The following is a 12,365-nucleotide window of genomic DNA, read 5'->3' as shown; positions in this document are numbered from 1 at the left end:
AAAATAGGCATCAACCTCGGACTCCACCTCATCATTTTTGGCAAATATCTCTCCGCCGAGCCATTTTTGCAAGTTTGATATTAAAAAAATACTCCAGAGGGGCTAGATCTGGCGAATAGGGTGGATGAGGAATGTGTTTGAAATTGAAATTAAATTGATTGGTGGTGGCCATTGCGATGCCGGAAGTGATGTTGAATAGACCAAGACATTTGAAATGTAAGTATAGAATCATGCATCGATGACCATTTTTTTTCATGTTTACAAAATCTCTAAAAATGTCTCCAAAACCGACGCAAATCAACGTAGCACCCTCAAACTTTAGACATAATCTTTTTAAGATTAAGTCTTTGTAATATTGGCAAAGTTTGAACAAAAAAATTGGCATCTATATGTCAGGTGAAGTACTTCTTGGATCATCCTCGTACAATAAAGACCTAGAACAATACGCTACCCATTTCGCTAGTATCATTCCAAAAGCGATTACACCCATATGTGACTTTGCAGTATTCTAGTTATTACATTATTTATTCAGAGGCTTAGTGACATTACCACAAAAAGAATCGTGCCCTCAATATTGAATAATTGATTTGTGATTACCGGTTCGAGTCACTTACACAGTTTATTGCACAGTTTCTCCTGAAAATTTTATCGTTGGTCTCATCTGATTAATTATTTTTATATGGAAAAGAAAATGAAAAAGCCAGAAAAGCTAAAGGATATTTGAAAATTTCGGTAGAATTTTCAATCGTCCTCCAAAAATGTGCCCCTGTACGAGCTTCCGGTGTATTTGATGCAAATGTGCTAATGTGTGCTTTACCCACCAGCTCTTGTTTGAATATATAACGAAATCTTTATGATACTACTAGTAATGAACGTGACGTACCACGATCGTAAAGTTTATACAGGAATAAAGATTGTGGTCGGTTATGCACGACAGGGTACTTGGTAAGACGTTCAACAGGACCCAGCAATCGATGCTCGTTGATGTATGAGTCGACCAGCTAGTTATTTATATCTACCATGGTTCAGAGTTGAAGTTTTTGCCATGGTTGTCATGATAACGGACGTATCTTAGAATTTGTCAACCACAGTGCAACACCGAGCTCAGCATAACTTTTGGTTCGCCGGTGGTCGAGCATGGGAACCCCATCAAATATCTCCCATTGCCGGGAACGAATTGGTGACTGGGTCCTCAAAAAGATTTTGCCAGACTTATTTATAGGGTGTCTCGAAAATGTATGTCAAACATGATATCGTGGCACTATTTGGGTCAGTATATTAAGATTTGTTTAAAAAATTATTCGAAAAAAGTGTTATTTAGATGTAACTGACGGTCAAAGCTTTTGGAATAAAAACGAGTTTTTATAAAAGACTTGGACCATCCATAGCGTTTAAATGAGACACTTTTTTCAAATAATTTCTGGAACAAATCTTTAATGAATTGATGATGCCATTTTTGACGTGCCTTTCCGGGACACCCTGTATACCTAACTTTATCATTTCGTGTTATGCATATGCGCATTTAAAAACTTGATATATTTAACGTTTAAGCGCTTTAGTGCCAAGCTAGATGCGTTCGTAATCACACATCTATAATTCATACTGAATACATATTGATTTGTCCAAGAAAATGCTCTCGCAAAATTATCCGACATTTTCTCGAGAATTTTCATGTTCTACTCGGCTCAACGACCTCATAGTGCACGAACTTGGAAGAATGATAATCACACAAATAGCAACGAAGAAGGAGAAGAGCAGGAAAATAAGTTACATCACGCGACGCGTCGGCGATGCCCGTCATGGGTCAAACTGTCGAGGTCACTCTCTGGTCTCGTTCGCGTATCTTTCTATATAAAAATGGCGGTCACACTGACCGGTTACATACCGGACCGTCATAGATCTGTTTTCAGTACTATTCGGAGCAGGCAGTCTTTGGGAAACTGCGGATATAGTTGAGTTTCGAGGAAGAATTAAGATGTTCGATAGCAGCGACGTGCCGACCGAAGTAAAAACTGTATAAAAGTCGCACTCGTGCTTGATAAAAAACAGTACTAAAGTGGTACTTCTCAGAAAGCAATACTAAGGAGGTAAAACTAGAAGCAGGAGGCGGAAGCATTGGGAAGAAGGCGCAGTTGCGCGTTCGCAGAGTGATTTTGCAGCAACACACTCTAGAAAATTTTCATTCATTTGTTCCCTACGTCAACTTTAATTCACATTTCGAAACAAAATCTCATTTTTTTGCTCGTTTTCTTCAATTGTCTGCTTTTTCATTGCTGATTATTTAGTTCGTGCTATGCCTGACTGGTGTGTTTTTCAAATTTCGCCGATATTGGAGCAGCAACTAAAAGAAAAAGGCCGAACAATCACACAAAAGGACAATAAATTAATAGAAATGTAGAACGGCAAATCTATAGAGCGATAGTAGGCCGTAGTACATATAGTGCACTTTTATATAACCGAGTTGATATTGGGTTAATTGCACACCATACAATACGGACTATGTCAGATAGTAAAATTTATGGACAGTTACTGCCTGTAACAATAAAAACAGCGACCAATAAACGCATTTCGAACAGACTAATTCGAGGAAAAATGCACAGGCACGAACGATATGGAAAGCCGGACTGGCTACAGAAGAAAAAGTTGTTCATTTGACCTAAACAGACATTTTATCTGCTCTTAGACTGATTTTCTATAACTACATCCTACGACAATTTAAGATGGTCAATTAGGCATATATGCTTGTGTCTATTGGGCTTCAATCAGCTTAACCCAGTTTGGATAAACAGCGACTTTCCGCTACCTTTTATTTATTTGTTCACGCATGTGTGCCTTCCAGTTTAGTGATGTTTTATTATTATCAACTGTGTTTAAATATAAATGCATTGTTGTTAATGGTTTACTGCCAAATGGCACTTAATCGGCAACAACGGATGAAATGCATGACCAATATTATATTACCTTAAAATTTTTGAAAGATCTGACTCTGCCGGTACCTTGATGGCCCAATTGCACAATCATGCACATCGGTTCAGCTATCGCATCAGCTCAGTTAAACCAGCCTGGTACTTGGACCCGCCTATATGCAAAGGATTGCTATCATAAATGAAATTAATTTGATAGCAATGCTATTCTAATGGCATGACTTAAGCAGCAGTCGGCTTTAGTTGCGATCACTTTTGAACCATGAGTGTACAACTGGGCCTTAGTATTCCTGACGTGACATACGAGAAGGGTTTGTGGTATTTAGCAGAAACTTTGGTCATGTTTTCTTTGATTTAAATATTACTATTAAAAAATGTTGAATTATACAGTGAATCATGAGGAAGTATACACACTTCTATCATGGAACAAGATTACTGAAGGGAATTTTGAATGAGCATTAAAAAATTGGTTGCATTTTTTATTGTTATTATACAAGGAGAATAACACATTTTGCCGAAAAACGATTTTGTCTATAACTTTGTAATACAAGTTTGCTCTCTTCCATTTTATGGTGAAGGAATATACTCTTGTGTATGAGTAAGTGAATGTATTTAGAGTTAAAAAAATCCGGGACCTTTTTCAAAAATTTTTTAAGATTTTTTCTAGACCAAAAAAATCATTCTGTATCCGGATTTTCGAAAAAAACGCTATGCAAATTTGCTAAAAGTTAGATGGACTAATATACTAGCTATAACCAGATAAAAAAATTGCCATACTCTTCATTGCTTTGTAAAAAAACGAAGTTTATGAAAATGCTACAGTTTTGGACATTTCAATATACCTACCATCCTTATCTTGAATGCAACGTGTTTTAAATTCCAATATTATAATTGAATATTATGATTAATATGCAATACTTAATGGAATCATAACGGAAAATGTATTTGTGACATACATAACATTTTAAAAGTAAAATAACGAAAAAAAAGAAAAAAACATTTATTTTCATGATTGTCGGAAGTTGCCAAAAACTTACATAAGAAATGAAAAATTCACTGTTTATTATTACCAAAAATTTAATTACAGACATTAAAAAAATGGAAACCTCTAAATTCTATAGTAGGTACGTATACCTAAATTGGCAAAAATATACCATTTTCGTAAACTTCGTTTTTTTACAAAGTAATGAAGAGTGTGACTAATGTATTGACTGGGTATAACTATTAGTTTATTTAACCTTCAGTAAATGGTCATAAGGCTTTTTCGAAAATTCGTATACAGGGTCATTTTTTTGGTCTAGAAAAAACCTATTAAAGTTTTCGAAGACGGTCTTGGATTTTTGAAATTTGAATACATTAACTTTTAAGCCACATTGTACTCTTTCACAAGAAAATGAAAAAGAAGCAAGGTGGTGTTGCAAAGGCCTAGGCAAAACCATTTTTCCCAAAAGGTGTGAAACTCCCTGTATAAAAGCATTAAAAAATAAGAGCAACTTTTTAATGCTTATTCGATATCCCCCTTAGTAATCTTGTTCCATAGTAGAAGTATGTCAGTTCCTCATTACTCCGCCTGTATAGGTGTTAGAGATTAAATAGAGTGCACCGGTTATTTTGCAATGCTTGGTATGAAAATTATTTTTCACGTTCATTTAAGTTAATTTATTGATAATTGCGCACTGATAATTGCACATTGATAATTAGACCTTTATGAGCATCCAAAGAAGACCGATTGTTGATTCAACATTTTAGCGATTTCCCAGCAAACCCCTATTTCTAGCGAATCAAATCATAAAACAATTTGATCACTACCAATTAAAATTGCTTTGGCAAATGCTTCTACACATTCATTTACAATACAATCGGTGGGAACTAACATTAATGAACCACTGGTGCATTTACATCTACCTTATTAACATTCATTAACCAAACCGTTATTTCCTATCCTACCGATCATAATATTAATATGTTCAGTACATAAATAATCTTTCTGCATATTAAATTAATCGTGAGTATTAAGGTGTAATATCCTGTGCCGTAAGCGATTCCTCTGGGTCGCAAAACCATCTCAGGCTTCGAAGACCCCATCGATTGGCTTTTTCAACCCATATTTCCAATCGATGCCTTATCGAGTTTAATATCAAATTGACCATGACATCCCACATATCTATTCAAGTCAATGAACAAAGGATGTGAAAGACGCATGTAACAAATATCCAGAAATACCGCTACTTTTGACTTCGGCGGATGCAATTTCCCGGTATCAGTTTTCAAGAAAAGGATATATCGGCTTACTTTTGATGCTTCCTTATAGGTCAAATGTGTAGGTAGTTCGGGTTTCGTAAGTAGGTAAGTGCCGCGAATACCAAAAACAGCTGTGGGAAAAGTGATACTGTCGAATTTGCCATTAATGCCGATCTTGCCACGGCCCACGAGCATTAAGTTGCAATTCATCTTATTAATAAAAATTTTAGGTATTAGAAATTCAGCCACAGAAGTAAATTTTACAAATGTCATCTCGCCTTTTAGGAACTGAAAAATCCAGTTTTTGGAACGCCACACTGTATATTTCCATAACGCAAGTCATGAGGAGGGTTTGAAATATACGCGATATCTACGAGGATAGTCCCAAAAGTGCCTGATCTAACAAATAGGTGGCGATTTTTTTGTTAAAAACTTGCCTATATTACAAAGACTTAAAGTTAAAAAGGTTATGTCTTAAGTTTGAGGGTGCTACGTTGATCTGTGTTGATTTTGGAGTCGTTTTTAGAAATTTTGGTGAAGATGGAAAAAATTGCTCATCGATACTTTCGTCTGAAAGGTCTTGTCCATTCAACATCAAAGCGGAGTGAGATTCTACTTCGGGGAAATCGGCTCCTTCGTTAACAACTGGAAAATATTTGGTGGCCGAGTTTAAATGCGGTCCTACCAGCTACCAACATGCACTCCGCGGCGGTCGGCCCGATGACACTCCAGATCTGGCTACTCCAGACATTATGGTGAAATTCCACAAAACTGTCTTGGACGATAGGCATCTCGAAAAGTACTATACATGGCAATTTGACCGAAAAATTGAATATGAAAAAGCTGTGCGTAAAATGGATGCCGCGATTACTCAGCATTAAACAAAAACTGCCCCCTGGGAATGTTTCAAGGGAGTGTTTGGCAAAGTTTTGCGTCAATAAAGCCTAGTTTTTTTATGGATTCATAACCATGGACGAAACATGGGTTCATCAATTCACACCTCAAAAGAAACAGCAGTTAGAACAAGGGGCTCAAAGGCGAAAACTGTTTCATCTGCAGGAAAGCTGATGGCGTCAGTAGTTTGTGATGCACGTGGGATAATTTTTATTGATTATCTCCCTAAAGAAAAAACAATGAATTAAAAACATTATACACCTTTACTGCAACATTTGAGAGAAGAAATTAGGCAAAAGCGATCGCATTTGGCAAAAATAAAGTCTTATTTCATAAACGTACCAGTCTACACTTCCGTCATCGCGATGGTCAAAATCAGTCAACTTGGTTCTGAACTTTTACCATGACCACCCTGTTCACCAGATTTGGCCCTTTCAGATTATTTTGTATTCTCAAATTTAAGAAAATGTCTAGGTGAAAATAAATTTTTGAATAATTGAGGTGAGGTCCGTGGTCGATGCCTATTTTGAAAACAGTAGAAGTTTCTTTCTATAAACAGAATATAGAATACCGCTAGGCAAAGTATATCAATGACAAAGGAGGCCAATTTTTTTTTCTCTAAGTGTTAATCCCGGACTCTTCTGACACTATCCTCGTGTCTCTATGAATTTCGGAGAAATACAGCTTCAAAAGGGGTCAATAGTGTTGCTTCAATTAAAAATGCACGCATGTCACACAGAGCGCTCCCTAAAAAGCGTCACTTTCTTTCACCTCGTATTTTAGTCGCCAGAATGGTGATGCATTTCTTTAGATTTCAATTGCAATTATTGCTAAGAGGAAGACTGTAATGATTGCTAAAACTGAACTTCTGTTATATCTTAAATATGTCAAAAACCTACTTAAATCATAATATTTCCGCGACCAATTCTTTATGTTAAATCATTCCCAGGCGCAATGATTATAATTAACACTAAATCAATTAAAAAATCGTTCATTAGCGCGAATAAAATAGCAATTTTGAATACCATTTGATTGCCCAACTGTTTTTAACTTATCTCAGGGTCCTATTTCCCCAATTAAATGACCAATAAGCTGCACTGTTTAATAAAAGAAGGCTTACTGTGTTATTTTATTCGAAAAAAGTTGTAATTTATGGCTATGTGTAATAACAAAACATGAGATTTGTGCCAGGTGGCTACAGGTGAATGAGCATTAGAAAATTACTGTTATGTACCAGCGCCCACAAGGCTTTGGTCTTAAATGTTTCTTTCAAATGTTTGGATTTTTAGTACAGTTTAACTTAAACTTATGCTTTTATTTTATTCCAGAAAAGTCCAAGCAAGAGGTTCCACGAAGTCTAGGAAATCGTAAGTAGTGATTGCAGACGTTGCTAGTTCGATTCGGGTCCGAATGCACACAGATTACATCACATCGACCTTGTTACAATAATCCACTTTATTTCTTTAAATGCGTTATTTTGCAACATGTCTACACGGTACCGCCACAATGCTTAAGGCAATAAACAAAGCTGCCTTATGTGTCCATTTATGCGAACCTCGACCGAACGTAAAATAATCTTCATATTTGGTCACTACGAAAAAAATCATATGGTAGAAAATGGGCAAAAACGCGCAATTACATTTACAGCGGATTTATTACTGCTATTTCCATCGTTTTTATACATATTTGAATAGTGATGTGTTTTTACTACAAAATACCATTGAGTTGGTTGGCACCCAAGGCATGTCCGATGGTTGATGGTTACCTTATTTCGGGGTCTTCGCGGTATGGATCTGACATGCTTCCAGCAATACTCAATCAACAGCGATGCGAAACCAGATTACGCACGATTTTATTTATGTTAAATCCAAAATCAGATTTTGCCGAACTCGTGTAATAATGGGGGATTACTAATCTCAACTCTATTAACGCGTCCGTTTTGCTAACGCGTCAAATGTGCTTTGATTATTCATCCTCTTGACTTATTGGTTAAATAACTATAAGTTTGAATGTAGTGCACGATTCATTTAAACCTAAACTGATTAAAAGACTTCGAAAGTTTAAATTAATTTAATTAATTAAAAAAATTTAATTAATTTCTCTTTGGAGGCAGGATGCCGAAAATTTTCTGACGCAGAAATTTTAATGTAAAATTATTGAGTTTACGCAGGATATCGCTCGACGAAAGGGACTGACAAACTGGTCGATTTCCATTATTTTAGAAATTATTTATTTAAGGGAAAATTGATGGAAGAAAGGTTTGGTCAAACATGGAGCGAAGGTATTATTAAATTGAGGAAGACGTGTCTGCGGTAAACCTTACGCTTGACGTGATGTGGTATGTGATGGAGTATATTTAACGGGCTGAAATTAATTCTGACTTCTTCTATGGTAATGTAAAGTGTATTGAAAATCCAATTGAGGAAAATGCAACTTAAGAAGAAAAAGCACCAGTTTGCGTTAGGAATTACTGCGTTTTTCTAACTTAGATTGCGCGCACCGAAGCATAGAATAAGCATCATAAGGTATTGAAAAATATTACTCGAGAGCAATGAGAAAATCCAAAATCAAGAGAGCGAGTAATCAGAGTAATGGGGCTTTCCCCTATTTAATTCTACAATTTGCATTAGGGTCCCTAAATCTCGTTTATTCTTCCAACAGCAAGTCATTAAACTGTTAAAGACCTCTTCAGCGTATTGGGGAGGAAACATGCTAATTTAGTTTTAATGGGTAAAACTTTTTGATTCTCAACACCCTTTACACAAATTGAATTGGCAGTACCTAATATCCCTTTATAGAGCCCCTTTATTACACTTTTCTGAAAGAATGGTGTCCGATTTTATAAATGCGGATACATTTACCATCATGCCGCATGGTAGTTCGCCCGATAATGTTTCTCATCATGGACCTTCTAGATTTGTATTAGTAGCTGGTCGGCTTATATTTCATTTGGGTAAACTTTGGAGTAAAATATTTAAATAAAGTATAAATAAAAATAAAATAAAATAAAGCTAAAAATAAACAATTGAATAAACCAAGCCTTCTGACGAAATTGAATGCATAACAATTTTATTGGGTTTATCGCGAATTCTAAGCTCTGTGGTATCAATTAAAAAAATAGATAAAAACAGATAGTATATACTTCAGTCGGTTGGAGTCCTACCAGAGTCTTATTACGCAAATTTTGATATTTTAGGTGAAAATTTTAATGGTTATAACAGGCTTTTATTGCCTTTTGATAGAAACTCGTGGAACGGTCCGTACCATCTTCGTACAAAAATGACCAGAACTTTTCACTGAGGAGCTGCATCGTACCGATTGTTTTCTTATAATCTATTAGCTCCTTTCCCAACCTTTCTATATCTTAGAAAGTTTTCGTATCGCTAACATTTCACTCAGAAAAAAATTATTTTCTTGTCTCACACAGAACTTCAATTTGTCATCAGTTCGATAATGACCGATACTTGACGATGTGAACGCTGATAAAACTTTTGGAAAATAAAAAAAAAAAATTTAATACATTTTTGAAGTGTTTTGTTGAGATCAATAATGGCGTTCTCTAATGAAGAAATAACCGATATGCTTAAAATTATGGGTTTTGGTGAAGATAATAGGAAGAGTCGGGAAGTTCGCCGCATAAGTCGTCACCAAAATGTGAGATTATCTGCACCAAAAGTTACAATTTGACCTAATGGGTAATTTCTTCGTTAGAGAGCGCCATTATTGATCTAAAAAAAAAACAACCAAAAAGAACTTCGAAAAACGTTGACACATTTTTGCGATATTTTTGATAAGTGATATCAGTGATCACATCAACAAGTATTGATAATTATCGAAGTGATTGCAAATTGGTGCTTTGTATAAGAAAGGGAAATCATTTTTTTTCGTCTTGCAATGTTTACCGTACGAGAAATTTCCAACAGACAAAAAAGTTGAAAAAAGGGCTAATGTATCATCAGGAAAAAAAATCAATGCCATGGAGCAACTCAGTGAAAAGTACTGGTGATGTGTGTACGAATATTGCTAAGAACTTACCACTTGCACATTACGAATAAACATGAATGCTACATGAAAATAATTCCTATACTAATGAATAAATGCTCAATGAGTTTCGTTGAAATTCATTGACACATGCTCCAGATATAGCTAAAAACATGTTTTTTTCTTCAAGACCTTTGACCGTCAATAGTGTCTAGAAGAGACAATTTTTTCAAATAATTTATATTAATAATTTTATGTTTAAATAATTAATGTATAGACCCGAATAGTCTCATGATATAATTTGTGATATGCATTTCCGGGACGCTCTGCATGTAAATTATTCCCTGATGGTACCTAGAGGTATACAGAGTTTTTTTAAATTGGGTTAATTATATTATCCTTTAAGCACAGAATTGCTGGATCAATGTCACAGTCTTTAGGACAGGACATATTTATTTTGTCTATTTAGTCTTGTGCTATTTGAATTTTTGGAAATTTCCAAATCGACAAGTAAATACGAGCTTCCTTCATATATAACTTTTGTAAATAGAGTGTTTTCACATTTTGCTTAGTAGTTTCTGCAATGTTTAATTATAAGAAACAAATGCGCCCATTTTGAAACCTACTGGATACTGACTCAAGTTAGCAATTCCTATTAATAAAAATCACTCACAATAAACACATAACTATTTGTAAATAGTACTACTTGGTTTGGTACCGTAACAAAGTATTTTTCACTTTCGTCGGAGGTACTAGAGCGTGAAACTCGTCTATTTGCATATTTGTTTCCTGCTTTTTAGATGGGTTGTATATAGGAAGTTTTGCCGATTTGCGCTAAGTTGCCTTGTATGGTAATAGATCTGATAGCTCAGATACATTACTATATTGCAAAATGTTGCTATTAATCAGTTTTAGGAATCAGGTAGTGAAATTAAAATTCCGTTCGTTTATAAATTAGTATGCTAATTTTAAAGAGATAACTCTTTATTACTTAAATAATAAATTACTTTATTTATATGCAGGTGCTTATAAGGCAACGTCTAGATTCTATCGTACTCCACGGAGTAAGTACTACATTCAATATAGTAGAAAATTTTACCCACGAAAAGTTCAAAATTTCCGATGTAATTAGCCACGAAAATTATTTTAAACGACTCATTTAGTATTCCACTCATATTCCTTAAAACAATCTCGAAAAAGCCTGTGCGTGACAAAGGAATATGAAAGAATTTCTCACATAAACTACTCGAAGATAAAGCTCAAGCTACGTGTGACACATCTGATGTCCACGGGTGTATATATTTTCAAACTTGGTGTCAGAAAAATCAGTATTTTATATCTCAATCTTATCAAAGGTGTGGTATTTGTTCGGGTTCCGAGGTGTGATCAAATCCATGACTGAGGTAGCTGAACATACATAATGGATTTTTATCTGCATTGGGTGTAATAACGTGTGTTCAGGGTGTCCTACTTAAAGCTATGATTGAAGATTATCCGAAATCGGTACATTTTATAGAAACAAGTTTCAAACAAAAGTTGTCCGATAAAGAGGGGGACATGTCGTGAAGTTGATGCCTTTTAGCCAAAACGCCATTTTAAGGTGATTTCAAGGATAATTTTTTGTTTCAAGTGGCAACCCCGTATTTTTTTACAGAACCTTGTAGACCTTCAAAAGATTAATATCTTGCATTTTAACAATTTTTTATTAGACGTGTTGCCACAGAATTGTCCTCGATTATTGTCAAATTTTTAAAATTATTGCATTTTTTTCTAAAAAAGTTTTGCAATGCGTATTTTGTTTAAAACGCGTAACAATCCGATTTAATCCAAAGAAAAACAATGAAAAATGATATATTTCTAAATTTCCTCTTGTCACAGTCTACCTTATAACAAGATCTACAGGAAATCAATATTTTTTTCGACAATAAATCTAATTGTTTTGTGTGAAATTATTCAAAAATTATTCTTTTCATTTCAAAATTCAATAATTGAAATGGATCGCTACACTTTGGATGAAAAATTAGAAATTATTTTTATTTATGGAGAGGACGGAAGAAATGGTGGGCAGAAGAATTTTATGTTGAAAGATATACGAATGAACGAGTTCCCTGTTGGATGACTTTCAATAATGTCATTAAAGATTTTAAAGCAACTAAAACTTTGGAAGCAAAAAAACGCAATCATTCCCGCAGTGCAACACATGAAGGAGATCAAGTACCAGTTTCTGCAGCTGTTGCCTTCGATCCCCATGTAAGTTGTCGTCAAATTGCTGCTGACTCAGGAATACCAAAGACAAGTGTCCAAAGAATTTTGAAGGTCAGTAAA

The 12,365-nt window shown here is 35.0% G+C and overlaps 1 protein-coding gene across 1 annotated transcript in view; it reads left to right on the top strand.

Moving 5' to 3' along the window:
• RhoGEF64C (Rho guanine nucleotide exchange factor at 64C) overlaps nt 1–12,365 on the top strand; it is a 97,719-nt gene that overhangs the window by 32,506 nt on the left and 52,848 nt on the right. Inside the window, exon 2 of the mRNA XM_066286062.1 lies at nt 7,388–7,426. The gene's annotated coding sequence lies outside the window, so the exon portion shown is untranslated. The remainder of the gene's footprint in view (nt 1–7,387; nt 7,427–12,365) is intronic.

Source organism: Euwallacea fornicatus, chromosome 9, assembly GCF_040115645.1.
Source record: "Euwallacea fornicatus isolate EFF26 chromosome 9, ASM4011564v1, whole genome shotgun sequence".
Classification (NCBI taxonomy): domain Eukaryota; kingdom Metazoa; phylum Arthropoda; class Insecta; order Coleoptera; family Curculionidae; genus Euwallacea; species Euwallacea fornicatus.
This window is presented reverse-complemented; position numbering and strand designations above follow the sequence as displayed.